General features: G+C 35.0%; 1 protein-coding gene and 1 non-coding gene across 2 annotated transcripts in view; one reads left to right on the forward strand and one right to left on the reverse strand.

The window, feature by feature from the left end:
• The window catches only part of LOC6032364 (matrix metalloproteinase-2), a 556,187-nt gene that overhangs the window by 21,395 nt on the left and 519,642 nt on the right, over positions 1-15,150 (forward strand). The window lies entirely within an intron of this gene.
• Trnar-acg lies at positions 5,633-5,705 on the reverse strand. The gene has a single exon. It is a non-coding gene; the product is annotated as a tRNA-Arg (tRNA).

Genomic DNA, 15,150 nt, shown 5'->3' on the forward strand with positions numbered 1-15,150 from the left:
GGCACGACTTGAAAGATTTCATGAAAATATGTATTATGAATAACTAAAGTTTCTAATACCGTTTTGAATGATATGATTTATTTTAGAATTTGAATTACAAGGGTTTATATATACCTGAAAATCTGTTTTAAAAAGTCTGATAAAAAGATATAAAGAGCTGTTTGATGAAGAAAAAAATAATAGCCAAAAGTGTTTCAACCTGATAATTCAGTTCAACAAATTTTCGAAACATTAACCTTAAAATCAGAAACAGTTAAACGTTCTGCACTTGTTAGGCGTCATTTTTACTGCTTATTCTCGGAATCGACATAAGGTACCAAGAATTTGAAACGTGACTATATCGAGGTTGCATCTGCTGACCACTCGCATCAATGAAAACTAAAAGGTATGCGCTTATTTCACACGTTGGCGCTCACTCGCACAAATTAGCATTCCTGGCAGTTAAAACCGCAACTCTTCCTCAGCAGCAGCTCGATGAGATCGTAAAGATAACAACCACCAAAAGATCGTTAAATTGAATTAAATGGCGTTAACGATGGCTTTAAAAGTTGAGCGAACCAGCAGTTTTTTTTTCGTGGCTAACCAGCACACCTCCATAAAGTTTTTTTTTTTGTTACTCAGGAATAACCATCATATCGTTTGTAGTCTCATCGATCATAAATTATTTGGTAGGACAGCAATCGAGACATTGCTCGGGAGGGTGGGGAAAACGACGAGCAACTTTGGCAATTGCTGTCCACTTTGTGATGAGGTCGAGTTAACCCTCTCGTGACCTTTCTTTTGGCATTTTTTAGTTTCAATCTGTATTTTTTTTTTTTTCAATTTTTGTTCTGTTTTCGATGGTTGAGTCCTGTCTCAAATAAATCGATTATCCTAATAGAGTTGCCCACAGGGATTGCCACCAAACAATCTACAGAGGGTAGAATAAATTTATTTCCCCAACTTTCGGACCAAGTCAGATGGCAATTATAACACAATTCAATCGATGACCCAGAGTCCCGGGTCTTGCAATGATGAATGTGTCGTCGTCTCGAAGGAGGGGGGAGAAGACAAATGGATTCAATGATACCGACTTTGGATTAATTGGATGGTGAAGTCGTGAAGCTTAAGGGCTGACCAAGGGGACGACTCGATGGCACATTTGTCAACGAGTGGGGCGGACACAGATGGTGTCGCTGGTGGGACGGTAATTGAATGGTTTGTGTTCGGTTTTTTTCGCTTTAAATGCACTTTGTAAGATTTATTTTCATGTTTACTGGTGGCAGACACGAATAAAGGGAATAAAGACCGAGTGAGTTGCCTGTTGAATGGGACGGGGACGTCTTCTACGATTGTTAAAAGGTTGTTTAAAGTGTCGTGTTTCATGATAATTGCAGTTGGCTTAATGGGGCAGTATTGGTGGCCTAATGTGTACTTATCATTGGATGATCCCCATAAATTTGACTGAGTTTATCATTTTGTATGCTATTATAATTATTCCTTAGTGGTTTGAGTAATTAAATTACCACATTTAAGAAAAAAAAACTAATTTTAAAACCATTTTTAAATAAAATGGCTCAAACCAAGTCAGTTGACCTACTTTTCACCTAAAACCACCTTGCAATCCCCTGATCTGGTCAGCCACTATATCCAGCTGACCAAACAAGCAATCTCATTTCAACAAACAAAAAGCAACAACAACAACAACCCATTAAAATGTGACCAAAGCAACTCCATCAAAGTCCATTAAGATTCATAAACAGCAGTGCACTCAGTCCCAGTGAGGCGATCTTCTGCGAAGGATAAACAATTAAGATTGGGAATTATGCTCCCGGGTCCCGCCGGACGTCCCAGTCGGACTCCAGGACGACCAAGTCACGAACCGGGGCTCAAATTAATAAGAACAAACTGATAGCTCCTCTCCATAGTCCCGGGAAGGCGCAAACAACGAGCTGTGAAGCGAACTTCTGACCGTAACAATTAATAGTAAGTTGCATTTGGAGCTATGCTTAGTGAGGGTGACTTTGTACATTTTCTTGTTTCTTGTTTCTTGTTTCTTGTTTCTTGTTTCTTGTTTCTTGTTTCTTGTTTCTTGTTTCTTGTTTCTTGTTTCTTGTTTCTTGTTTCTTGTTTCTTGTTTCTTGTTTCTTGTTTCTTGTTTCTTGTTTCTTGTTTCTTGTTTCTTGTTTCTTGTTTCTTGTTTCTTGTTTCTTGTTTCTTGTTTCTTGTTTCTTGTTTCTTGTTTCTTGTTTCTTGTTTCTTGTTTCTTGTTTCTTGTTTCTTGTTTCTTGTTTCTTGTTTCTTGTTTCTTGTTTCTTGTTTCTTGTTTCTTGTTTCTTGTTTCTTGTTTCTTGTTTCTTGTTTCTTGTTTCTTGTTTCTTGTTTCTTGTTTCTTGTTTCTTGTTTCTTGTTTCTTGTTTCTTGTTTCTTGTTTCTTGTTTCTTGTTTCTTGTTTCTTGTTTCTTGTTTCTTGTTTCTTGTTTCTTGTTTCTTGTTTCTTGTTTCTTGTTTCTTGTTTCTTGTTTCTTGTTTCTTGTTTCTTGTTTCTTGTTTCTTGTTTCTTGTTTCTTGTTTCTTGTTTCTTGTTTTTGCTCTTCAAAAATCACCAGTCCAAAGTCACCCCACCCAACCACGCCGTTGGCCGTTGCACTTTGCACATTAGACCAACGGTTCCCGAAAGCGGCCACGGGGCGGCACGAGGAGGGAATTCCCTCCTTTGCATACACAAAGAGTGCAAATTTTTATTGCCTCCGAGGAGACCAATTTCGAGGAATGGCTCTGCTGCTCCGATGGCCAGGCCACACGGACAAAGTGGTCCTATGAATCGCTGATGGCCATCGTGGCGTATGGAAAAACTTATTTGGGTGGAGGAAGGAGGGGAAGCTTTAGGATGACCTCCGGTGGGGAGCTTTCGGGTGGGACGCAGTCGAGCAGAAAAATTAATTAAAAACTGCACTAGAATAATTAAAAGTCTCTAGTTGGAGTTAGAGGGGTGAGAGTGGGTAGTGTTGCCAGCCAATTTAATAAAGTTCGACCAAAAATTTGGTTTAAATTTTATTGTCTAGTTCTTATTGAAAAAAAGATTTGAAACTAAAACAGCAATTTCGGCAACACTGCTAATCTCGCGTCATTCAAGTGGAACCACAAAAAGTCCTCAACTTTGCCTTCAAATTCCCCAACTGGTGTTTAGGAAAATCCCTAAGGAAACAAAAGTCACCAAATTGAAACAAACAACAACAACAACAAAAACGGATACCAAGTGTGCTGGCCGCACTGCTTAGCACCGATAATAATTTAAATAAATATGCAATAGGTCGAACAGCACACTTCCTCCCTCGGTTTGAACTCTATTAAGGGGTTGAGGAAATTCCGTTTCTCTGCGATACGGTGCATTTCAAGAAGAGGGTCGCTTTGGGATTCACCACGTGTTTTGAAGATGCAGAACAAAACGAAGACGACGACGACGGCCTTCCGGTGGCTGTGTTGTGAAGAAGTTCCTTCGCGAATGCACATTTGCATGCGATTTGCATGCGGCGATGAACAAATTTTCGAAATGTTCCAAGTTGGACTCGCGTTCAGTTGTAGGGATGGTTTAAGGGGGAATGTTGGGTAAGATTATGAAAAAAATAATAATTGATTTAAAATTTTCGTTTTTGCTATGTCTGCAAAATTTGCGTGTTGACTACTTTTCACTTCTTTCAAATTTCGAATCTTGAATCTTGAATCTTGAATCTTGGATCTTGAATCTTGAATCTTGAATCTTGAATCTTGAATCTTGAATCTTGAATCTTGAATCTTGAATCTTGAATCTTGAATCTTGAATCTTGAATCTTGAATCTTGAATCTTGAATCTTGAATCTTGAATCTTGAATCTTGAATCTTGAATCTTGAATCTTGAATCTTGAATCTTGAATCTTGAATCTTGAATCTTGAATCTTGAATCTTGAATCTTGAATCTTGAATCTTGAATCTTGAATCTTGAATCTTGAATCTTGAATCTTGAATCTTGAATCTTGAATCTTGAATCTTGAATCTTGAATCTTGAATCTTGAATCTTGAATCTTGAATCTTGAATCTTGAATCTTGAATCTTGAATCTTGAATCTTGAATCTTGAATCTTGAATCTTGAATCTTGAATCTTGAATCTTGAATCTTGAATCTTGAATCTTGAATCTTGAATCTTGAATCTTGAATCTTGAATCTTGAATCTTGAATCTTGAATCTTGAATCTTGAATCTTGAATCTTGAATCTTGAATCTTGAATCTTGAATCTTGAATCTTGAATCTTAAATCTTGAATCTTGAATCTTGAATCTTGAATCTTGAATTCTCTATTCTCTATTCTCTATTCTCTATTCTCTATTCTCTATTCTCTATTCTCTATTCTCTATTCTCTATTCTCTATTCTCTATTCTCTATTCTCTATTCTCTATTCTCTATTCTCTATTCTCTATTCTCTATTCTCTATTCTCTATTCTCTATTCTCTATTCTCTATTCTCTATTCTCTATTCTCTATTCTCTATTCTGTATTCTCTATTCTCTATTCTCTATTCTCTATTCTGTATTCTCTATTCTTTATTCTATATTCTCTATTCTTTATTCTCTATTCTCTATTCTCTATTCTCTTTTCTCTATTCTCTATTCTCTATTCTCTATCCTCTATTCTCTATTCTCTATTCTCTATTCTCTATTCTCTATTCTCTATTCTCTATTCTCTATTCTCTATTCTCTATTCTCTATTCTCTATTCTCTATTCTCTATTCTCTATTCTCTATTCTCTATTCTCTATTCTCTATTCTCTATTCTCTATTCTCTATTCTCTATTCTCTATTCTCTATTCTCTATTCTCTATTCTCTATTCTCTATTCTCTATTCTCTATTCTCTATTCTCTATTCTCTATTCTCTATTCTCTATTCTCTATTCTCTATTCTCTGTTTTCTTTTCTCTTTTCCCTTTTCTCTTTTCTCTTTGATCTATTCTCTATTTGTTTTTGATTTTTATTTTATAGTATATTTTTAAAATGTATTCTTTCTTGAATTCTGCAAACAGTGTCCCGTTTTACCCCCATTTAATTTCCACTCAAACTCGCAATTTTAACAGTGAAACTCACACCAAAAAGGGCCGCTCGCGCTCGTCCTCCTCTCTTCGTTTAATGGTCCACACCTAAACGGCTGGCGCCAGCCATTCCAAATAGGGACGTGGCGTTACATCGTGCTGCCACCTGGTTTTTTTAAGCGCAAGAGTGTAAAAGTGCTGAGTCATCGTCTAAAAATAGACGGCTTCCTATCTCGCCCAGCAAAATGAAGTCGATAAAGTAGTCGGTTTCGATGAGCAAAAGTGGAAAATGTGGTCTAAAAATAGCGACGCCATCCCCCTATGGAGTTGACAATAATTAAAGGATGTTTGTAGCACGTGGTGGCGGCGGCGGCCCTAGTCGACGACATTGAATTCGAATGAGCTTCGCTGCACAGTTCATTGATTTCGAATTACAGAGCGAGAGAGAGGTGTTCATTGTTATTCGTGGAAGAGTGTATGATGGTTGGAAATGTTTGATTAGCGATTGATAACGAACTCTTGATTGACAGTTGCTTTATTGACGGTTGACAGATTGTAATGATGCTTAGAGGAAAACACTACAAAAAAAGATTCAAGCGATCCTGCCAGGAGTCGAACCTGGAATCTTCTGATCCGTAGTCAGACGCGTTATCCATTGCGCCACAGGACCCTGTTAATACCAGTTTTACTAACAAGCTGCCAGGTGATCTATTTTCGACACAGCAAGCTCATATTCTGGCAGCGCTAAAGATTGAGCAGAACCAAAACAAACTGACGAAAGCCGGCTGATAAATGTGTGTTTGGTGCGACTTGTGGCAGTGTATTTGAGCAGCAGAAGAAGCAAACAGAGAAGAGGAAAGATCAAGCAAACGTTGAAGACCCAAAACATACGAAAGCACGTGTTACGGGACGCGGTCAATGGCGGCTTCTGGTTTAAAGCCTTGGCATTCGATAACCACAAAAAAAAACAAATAACTCAATCTTAATCAACTGTACCATTTAATAACTGTACAATTGAACAACTGTACAATTGAATAACTCAAAAACTTCAAATGCTCCACCAAGGGATACACCAACTTACGAAATCGTCGCCAAGCAAAATATTACAAACCAGTTCGTGTAAAACTGCCTCGGAAATCGAGAAACCGTCTGTCAGCTGCGTACCATCTCAGGGGCCATTGGACCCGTCGTCGTGTTTTGATGTCAAACAAGCCACTACACTGGCGTGTGCGAATTATTATTCATATTTCGAGTTTGATTATGGGCGTCGCGAGCAAAAGTGCCTGTTTTGGATACTTATTTCGTCGCGCCATCATCGACTGGGGCAGCAGTAGTGCTAATTTAGTGCTTTGGTTGGGCAAGAGAAAGAGTGGCACCTGAGTCACACTTTTCAAACTGTTTTGGAGATGCTAATGGCCTCGTGGAGGATGGATGCAGTTTTGGGACTAATGACTCATTTTCAAAAGTAATCAAACTGTACAATTGTTCAATTGTACAGTTGTTCAATTGTACAGTTGTTCAATTGTACAGTTGTTCAATTGTACAGTTGTTCAATTGTACAGTTGTTCAATTGTACAGTTGTTCAATTGTACAGTTGTTCAATTGTACAGTTGTTCAATTGTACAGTTGTTCAATTGTACAGTTGTTCAATTGTACAGTTGTTCAATTGTACAGTTGTTCAATTGTACAGTTGTTCAATTGTACAGTTGTTCAATTGTACAGTTGTTCAATTGTACAGTTGTTCAATTGTACAGTTGTTCAATTGTACAGTTGTTCAATTGTACAGTTGTTCAATTGTACAGTTGTTCAATTGTACAGTTGTTCAATTGTACAGTTGTTCAATTGTACAGTTGTTCAATTGTACAGTTGTTCAATTGTACAGTTGTTCAATTGTACAGTTGTTCAATTGTACAGTTGTTCAATTGTACAGTTGTTCAATTGTACAGTTGTTCAATTGTACAGTTGTTCAATTGTACAGTTGTTCAATTGTACAGTTGTTCAATTGTACAGTTGTTCAATTGTACAGTTGTTCAATTGTACAGTTGTTCAATTGTACAGTTGTTCAATTGTACAGTTGTTCAATTGTACAGTTGTTCAATTGTACAGTTGTTCAATTGTACAGTTGTTCAATTGTACAGTTGTTCAATTGTACAGTTGTTCAATTGTACAGTTGTTCAATTGTACAGTTGTTCAATTGTACAGTTGTTCAATTGTACAGTTGTTCAATTGTACAGTTGTTCAATTGTACAGTTGTTCAATTGTACAGTTGTTCAATTGTACAGTTGTTCAATTGTACAGTTGTTCAATTGTACAGTTGTTCAATTGTACAGTTGTTCAATTGTACAGTTGTTCAATTGTACAGTTGTTCAATTGTACAGTTTTTCAATTGTACAGTTGTTCAATTGTACAGTTGTTCAATTGTACAGTTGTTCAATTGTACAGTTGTTCAATTGTACAGTTGTTCAATTGTACAGTTGTTCAATTGTACAGTTATTCAATGGTAAAGTTGTTCCGGAGCACAAATGCTCATTTGAAAAATTGTTCTGCCGTTCAGCGTTATCCAACAAGTCCAACATGCTGACCCACTACCCTACTGTCGGATCGAACTTCAGATTAGCACGAATGTTCAACTATTTTTAATCTTCACTGGGTTTTGCCTGCCGGCGGCTACTCTTGACGCACATTTAACTCGTTTACCGGCTTCTCAGCTTATATTTTCCAGTTTTGGTTTTGTCATAAATCTGTCGGCTCTTTTACTTCTTTCCTCCTGGCTTTTTTACGTTTTTTGTTGGAATCTCAATTGAACCATTGAGTGTTTTGCTTCGTATTCGCTTTGCCTAGGTAGAGGCGAGCCTAAAAATAGAACTTTTCAAAATTCTTCATTCAAATTGCTGTGCGGCGTATGTTTGTTGGAAATTCTTCTTATTGGAAGTCCGCAACTGTCTCTTTGAAACAGTGTTTCCGCATTATTCATGAATGTTTACGGTATCGTATGCGTTTGAAGTTTGTTGAAACGCGGTTTCTCCCACTAATGATGACTGAATTTTTTTTGGCGAATCACTTGTGTCGTGATGTAGTGTGCCGTTATGTTGTTGACTTTTTTGGGTTGTTCACGGTTGCGCCAAACAATGGCAATGACTTGTGGATTTGTGGATACATGCAAAATCATATAGGAATCAAAAATAATAAAAATAAACGAAGAGAATTTTCATCAATTGCTACTTTAGAGGTAATGTTGTTTTATTTTATCAATCCTATTATAAATCGATCAAATTTTTAGAATAGCAAAGGACGACAAAAATCAAACCAAAATATTTTTTTCTCAAAAGTTAAAATTTAAAATTCTCGAAATATTTCATGACTGAACTTTGAAAATCGAACAATTAAATGTTGGGATAAAGCCGTGAAAAGTGAAATTGTGAAACAAAACTGTTTTCTTATTTGCCGCCATTTAATTTTGACCATCTAGCCTTCAAAATTATTTCTGATTGATTGAGAAAATCCCCAAGACAAGCATTGAAACAGAATAAATTTTTAAATTGTATGTTTTTTCTAACTTTGCAGAATTATTTTTTAGAGTATAAAAATGTTCTACAAAATTGTTGAGCAGACAATTAAAAAAAAAATATATAAACATATTGAGTTTGCTTGTAACCATCACGAATTATCGTGATTTTACGAAAAAATGGTTTTGAAATAGTAAGTCGTCGTTGATCATGGCCGTTCATCATCACTAGGGTTAGTGAAATTTCACGATTTCGCGGAAAGCGTGAATTCCGGGAAATTTGGCTTTTTCCGTGAAATCCCGTGAAATTTTATGTTTGTGTGAAACTGTAACGATTTTTCTCAAAATGATTTATCTAACTCAAATAGGAATACACATAATCTTATGAACTGCTGTAGAATTAAGTGAGTGAATACCCTTGTTCAATTACTAACATAGGGTAAGTGATTTTTGACGATTTTGTGGACGGCGTGCAATTCGTGAAATTTATTAATCTTATCAAATCATGTTTGTTTTTCAAAATAACAACATGATAAATATTATATCTAAACAGACTATTTATGTAAATTTTATAAGTTTTCAATTGTAAAGCTTGATACGAACCATTTGAAGAATTGTTCTGATTTTTCAGTGTTTTTAGAAATTTACTCAGTTTAGTAATAGTTTCATTCGCTGTTATAACAATTTTACTGCTATTTTATTTGAAAGCTATAAAATTCAAAAGAAATTAAAAGAATCGTGCATTGTTTTATTCAACTTAAAATGAAAGCTTTAAAATCAACTTTTTAAAACTTTACACATTTTTTTCTGAGTCCTGTTTAATTTCAACGAAATTTGATTATTTGGGTGGATGATTCCCGTGAAAGTTAAATACTTTTTTTTCGTTTTTGTTTTCATTTTGAATTAAAAATTTTGATTTCGTCACAAGCTATATTATTTTTTTATATTTTTATTGAAAATTGAAACTTTGAAAAGGGAGATGAAAACCTTTCGCAAAATGTTAATGTGCTAAATGTCGCAAAAAATTTCCAATTATTCAACTCATTTTTGCTGGACAAGATTGTTAAATCTTGCTTTGATATGGAATTCAATAAAATGAAGCAAATCAGCGAAAACTGTTTAACTTTATAAGTCGAATATAAAAAAAGCAGTTCAATAAATGAGAATACGCATGTTCTACACTTTATTTCAAAATGTATCTAGAGCCTATCCATAAACTAGGTGGAATCTTCTTTGAACATCGGAGATTTTTTTTTTGTGTGACGTTCAAATTTATGAAAGATTTTTTGATTTATTGAAGAATAATGTATAATGAAGCATGAAAAATAGTCTCTGTGATTCAAACATAAGATTTTCAGAATCATTTTAACATTTTTCACGTTCCGCGAAATTTGATTTTTTGAAATTGAGTCCCCGTGAAATTTGCAATTTTTAAGCGTGAAAAATCACTAAGCCTGATCATCACCCGCGACAGACACGGACGACGAAACAAAGAGAAACAGAAAACATAACTTTTTTAAAACATTTTTTTCGTCAAATCGCGATAACTCGTGATCGTTACAAGCAAACTCCTTATGTTTACACATATTTTTTTGTAATTGTCTGCTCTACAGCTTTGTAGAACATTGTTACACTTTAAAAAATATCCTTGCAAAGTTAGAAAAAATACGAAATTTCAAAATGATAATTATTGTTCTAAATGAAAAAATTGCCTATCTGGGTCAATTCGAAAAGTACTTAAATTTCCCTTAAAATGATATGTTCCAAAAAATTGTATAGTTGGGTAATGGAAAATGGCAGATTTTTTAAAACTTTTTGAAGTCTTTTTAACGATGAAAAATACGTTTTTTCGAAATTCTGACTACGCTATCAAATCAGGCGTCCAATTTTACATAAAAGTCCTTTGACACCAAATTTCTATGACATCACCGTTTCAGGCTGCAAATTATTGAAGAACACGTCTTTTTTCGCATGTTCAAAAATTGAAAGGGTCGTACCACCCCTTAAGACTAAGTTTCACGCAAATCGAAGAGGGGTCGGGGCAACTTTTTCTGATTTCCCGCAATTACCCGCATAGAAAAGAATTGAAATCAAGGAAAAATGATTTTCAGATTGGGCCATTGCAAAAATATCCCATTGGAAAAAATGTTATTTGGGAATTAAAAAAAAACACACAGTATTTTTTATCACTATTTTTTATACTTTAATTTTTTTTCAGTGATTGCTGACCATTTGGAACAAACCTTGACAAGAACTTTGATTATATCTAAGGAACGATAAAAAAACGATGATTTGAATATTGATAAAAATATTGTTCGAAAAAGATTAGATGTTCGACATTGGGTAGAAGATTTTAATGATTTAAAAGTGGACTCTCTCGTTGTCGATATTGAAGGGACCGTCAAGAACGGGAGAAATCAAATCATAGAACGGAAAATTTGACGGAAAATCAAAGCATGCTTTTTGAAGGGAATGAAAAATTTATTGACTGGAGCAATATTGATATCGAGAAAATCGACAACCAGAGAGTTGACAGTATAAGAGCGAGTCCACGAACAGGGCATACCCCTTTGTATGGGACGTCGTTTGGACCTCACCAATCTGCCTGAAAATTTCAGGGGTTGTATGTACATATCAAACTAGCATCTGGCCAAAATATGAGCACTCTAGGTCAACGGGAAGTGGGGCAAATCGGGACACAAAGTTTAGTGGTTCAAAAACGTCAAAAATCTTAAAAAGGCTGTAACTTAGGCAAAATTCAATTTAATTTCAAAATTCAAGATGATCTGGCAATACTTTCACGCAATATTGAAATTTAAGCAAATTTTACCAAAAAATTAACAGCAAAAGTTTTTATTGTTTAACATTTATAAAACTTTTTTTACTTATAAAGTGGTAACATACATGCAGAATTTGTATCCATAAAATTTTATAATTTTTAATTAAACTTTTCGAAACCTGTTGTCGCCATGCCCACGGGACAAGTTTAACGAGTCTTCACCAAAATTTTGAGCCGATTTGATCAAAGCAGTGTTGAGATATCCCGAGCTTCAAAAAGCTTACATATCGGTAATGATGCAACCAAATTTCTTTAACATTCCAATGCCCAAGGCTTCAAAAAAGTTGGAACGGTAACTTCAACTCGTTGGTTCTCGGGCATAACTCACCCAATCAAGATGGTTTTTTTTTCAGCGATTTGTTAGAATATCTAGATTTAATTTTTGCGATCAAAAACATCGTTGTTTAAAAAAAGGTAGAACGATGTTTTCAGTCGCACAAATTACAGATTCAAATCAAGTTCTTCCAAATTTTAGGATCATCTAGACATTTTAACAAATCACTAGAAACAAGAATCGTCCCGATTGGTTGAGTTATGCCCGAAAACCAGCGAGTTGAAGTTACCGTTCCAACTTTTTTGGATGCTTGGGCGTCCGTGTAAGTTAGACATGCGTTGGGCGTTCCAGTGTTAGATTTATTTTGTTGACAGTTGAAAATGCATACTTCAATGCCCAAAAAACAGATTTAAAAAGTTTAAGTCTGTGCTCTACACTGCTCATACTAATCCTTGACAAGACCAGGCATGAGTTGTTTCAAATAAACCCTTCAGGCCTGAATTTAAAAAAAAATGTTTAGTTAATGATGAGAAAATGATTCTTATGACTAGGCATAGTGATTTTTCACGCTTGAAAATAGCAAATTTCACGGGGACCTCAATTTCAAAATACCGAATTTCACGCAAATTTCGCGGAACGTGAAAAATGTTAAAATAACTCTGAAAATCATATGTTAAAATCACAGAAACTACTTTTTATGCTTCATTGTCCCTATTTTGGGCCTAGTACCTATTTTGGGTCTACCAAACTTAATTCAACGAAATTGAGCATTTCACCAAATCTGGCAAGAATCTGCCACTTGATAATAATACGTGCAGTCATTATCTTCATTTTGGTGGGCAAGAATAATTTACTTTACCCTTCTAAATTAGAAATAAAGCAATAAAAATAGCACTCTTCACATTTTTCATGGCAAATTGCTAGTTGCTCATTCCCAGTCACGAAATATTCTAGCAGAGCTGGTTCTGCCAGAATCCTGCTAGAACGGTGGAACATTTCTGCTAGAATGCTGTAAGAATATCCAGCTCTGTGAGAACTCTGCTAGAATCCTGCTAGAACGTCGTGACTGGGTTAGGGCGAAATTTTTTACCACTTTTGCTTACCGCTTGTTGACACTCAGCGTCACGGCTTTCATCGCTCAGCACACGAATGAGAGCCGTCCCCCGAATCTCCAACCACCGGCAATATGTTTTTTTTGTGGGTTGCACAATCCCGTTGAAAAAACAATAACCAAACTGCCACCAAATCAATAAAATAACTGATTAATAACTTTGTCCATTTCGGAGAGAATGGCTCTATATTCAGTCCATTTGACACTTCTACAAATTGTGACAGTGTGTGTGCGCTTTTTACAACCTACAGTATTTCTTGCATATTACGGGCTTGTTGTTTGGCTACTCAACAAATGTTAAATTATGTTTAAAACTCGTAAAGAATGATATAAATCATGTCCAAGCTAATTATGCACGTAATGCAAGTGAAATCAATCGTTCTAAAACATCACAATGATTGAGCATGTTTGTCGACCGAATTTGAGCAGCTGTACTGTACGAGTTGGGGCTGAACCGTACGTCAAAAAAGTTCGCCACGTGCTTCGAGATTACAACCAATTAGAAGGTAGGCCGAAAATATGTACAAAGAAGGTCGTATGCTAGAAGTAATATCCCCAAAATAGGGACAAAAAATGTTTCAGTTTCTCGGGCTTATACAGAAATATTAAGTATTTTCGTCAGAAATGTGATTAAGTAAGAGCATAAGCAATAAAAAACCATCTTTTTCATGTTATAAAAACAAGGCTGCCTATAGCAGCCTTTGAGAATACATCAAATAAAAAATGCGCTCGCTTTAGTAGGCCTAAAATAGGGACAAATACCCTATATTATTCTTTAATAAACTAACGTGAACGTGACAAAAAAAAATCTCCTAATTATAAAAAACCGTCTGGTTTACGGATGGGCTCAACATATATTTTGAAACAAAATGTGCATGCCCTCTGTGTATTCTTTATATCTTTATTGAGTTGCTTTTTTAATATTCAACTAAAAAAAGGTTAAAAAGTTTTCGCTGATTTGCTTCTGTTTTATCAATTTAAATTTTATTGAATTTCATATCAAAGCAAGATTCTACAATCTTGTCCATCCAAAATATGTAAAATAGTTGAAATTTTTTTCAACATTTAGACCATTCACAATAATTTTTGAGGTTTTCATCTCTCTTTTAAAAAAAAACTGAATTTAAAATCCATAGGCAAATATATTATAAATTGTTACGAAATCGGAATTTTTATTCAAAATATGAACAGAAAACAAAAAAATGTATTTTTTTAAATTTCTAGGGAATTATTCACACAAATAATCAAATATTTTTAAAAATAAACAGGACTCAGAAAAAAATCTGAAAAGTTTTAAAAATGTGATTTCAAAGATTAAAAATACTTTTCTTTTTATTTTAAATAAAACAAAGCTTGATTCTTTTAATTTCTTTTGAAATCATACATTTTGAATAAAATAGAAGTAAAATTTGTACTACAGCGAATTAAAATATAAAAAATATTTATTATGAAGTGATTTGAAAAAAAAGTGATTTGAGAAAATTGATAAATTTCAAGAATTTTTCACCCTTCCGCGAAATCTTCAAAATTCACTAACCCTATATAAGTAATTGAACATAAAATTTTACGGGATTTCGCGGAAAAAGACACATTTCGCGAATTTCACGCTGTCCGCGAAATCGTGAAATTTCACTAACTCTACTTAAGGGAGAACTGTCATTTCTATCACTCGAATCCGGTGCTCTATTAAACCAGGATATTCACTCGCTTACAGTAGTTCATAAGATTATTTTTGTTCCTTTTTGAGTTTGATTAATTATTTTGAGAAAAATCGTTACATTTTTACACAAACATAACATTTCACTAACCCTACTTATGACCATACGAAAATTGAAGGTTTTGAAATTTGGGTCATATTTGACCCATCAGGGCTAAAAGGGTTTAAATAAAACTCAATTGAAAATCTAGTCGAGCCTAGTGTTTCGAAATTTTAAGCAGAAAAATTGTAGAAATAATAAAAAATCAATTTTTCAGCGCGTAAATTAACCTTACGACCAATTCGTGACAAAAGTAATTGAGGCAACGCATTCCACAACAATCTCATAGTCCCATATTATAGTACAACCCACTATCGCCACAGTAGTCGTGTCATGGTAATCAAGCAGAATAATAAAAGTTTGTACCCCGTACTACAGAGAGATTGAGTGCAAGTAAATCAGTTCAGTAGGTAGCCACTTATTGCACAATTCACTTACGTAACACTTAAACTTGCCCGGAGAACGCTTGTCAATGTCAGCAATCCATCTTTGGCTACAGCGACCCCGGCCAACAGATCAACGCAGCAGTTGAAACAGTCCGCTGAGTGTCGATTCTAATTGATGTATCGGTTCGCTTTCCGGGAATCCAGCTCCGATGATTGATGAACGGAACTGAACACTCCCAGATG

The sequence above is a fragment of the Culex quinquefasciatus genome, chromosome 2 (genome assembly GCF_015732765.1).
Source record: "Culex quinquefasciatus strain JHB chromosome 2, VPISU_Cqui_1.0_pri_paternal, whole genome shotgun sequence".
Taxonomy (NCBI): Eukaryota; Metazoa; Arthropoda; class Insecta; order Diptera; family Culicidae; genus Culex; species Culex quinquefasciatus.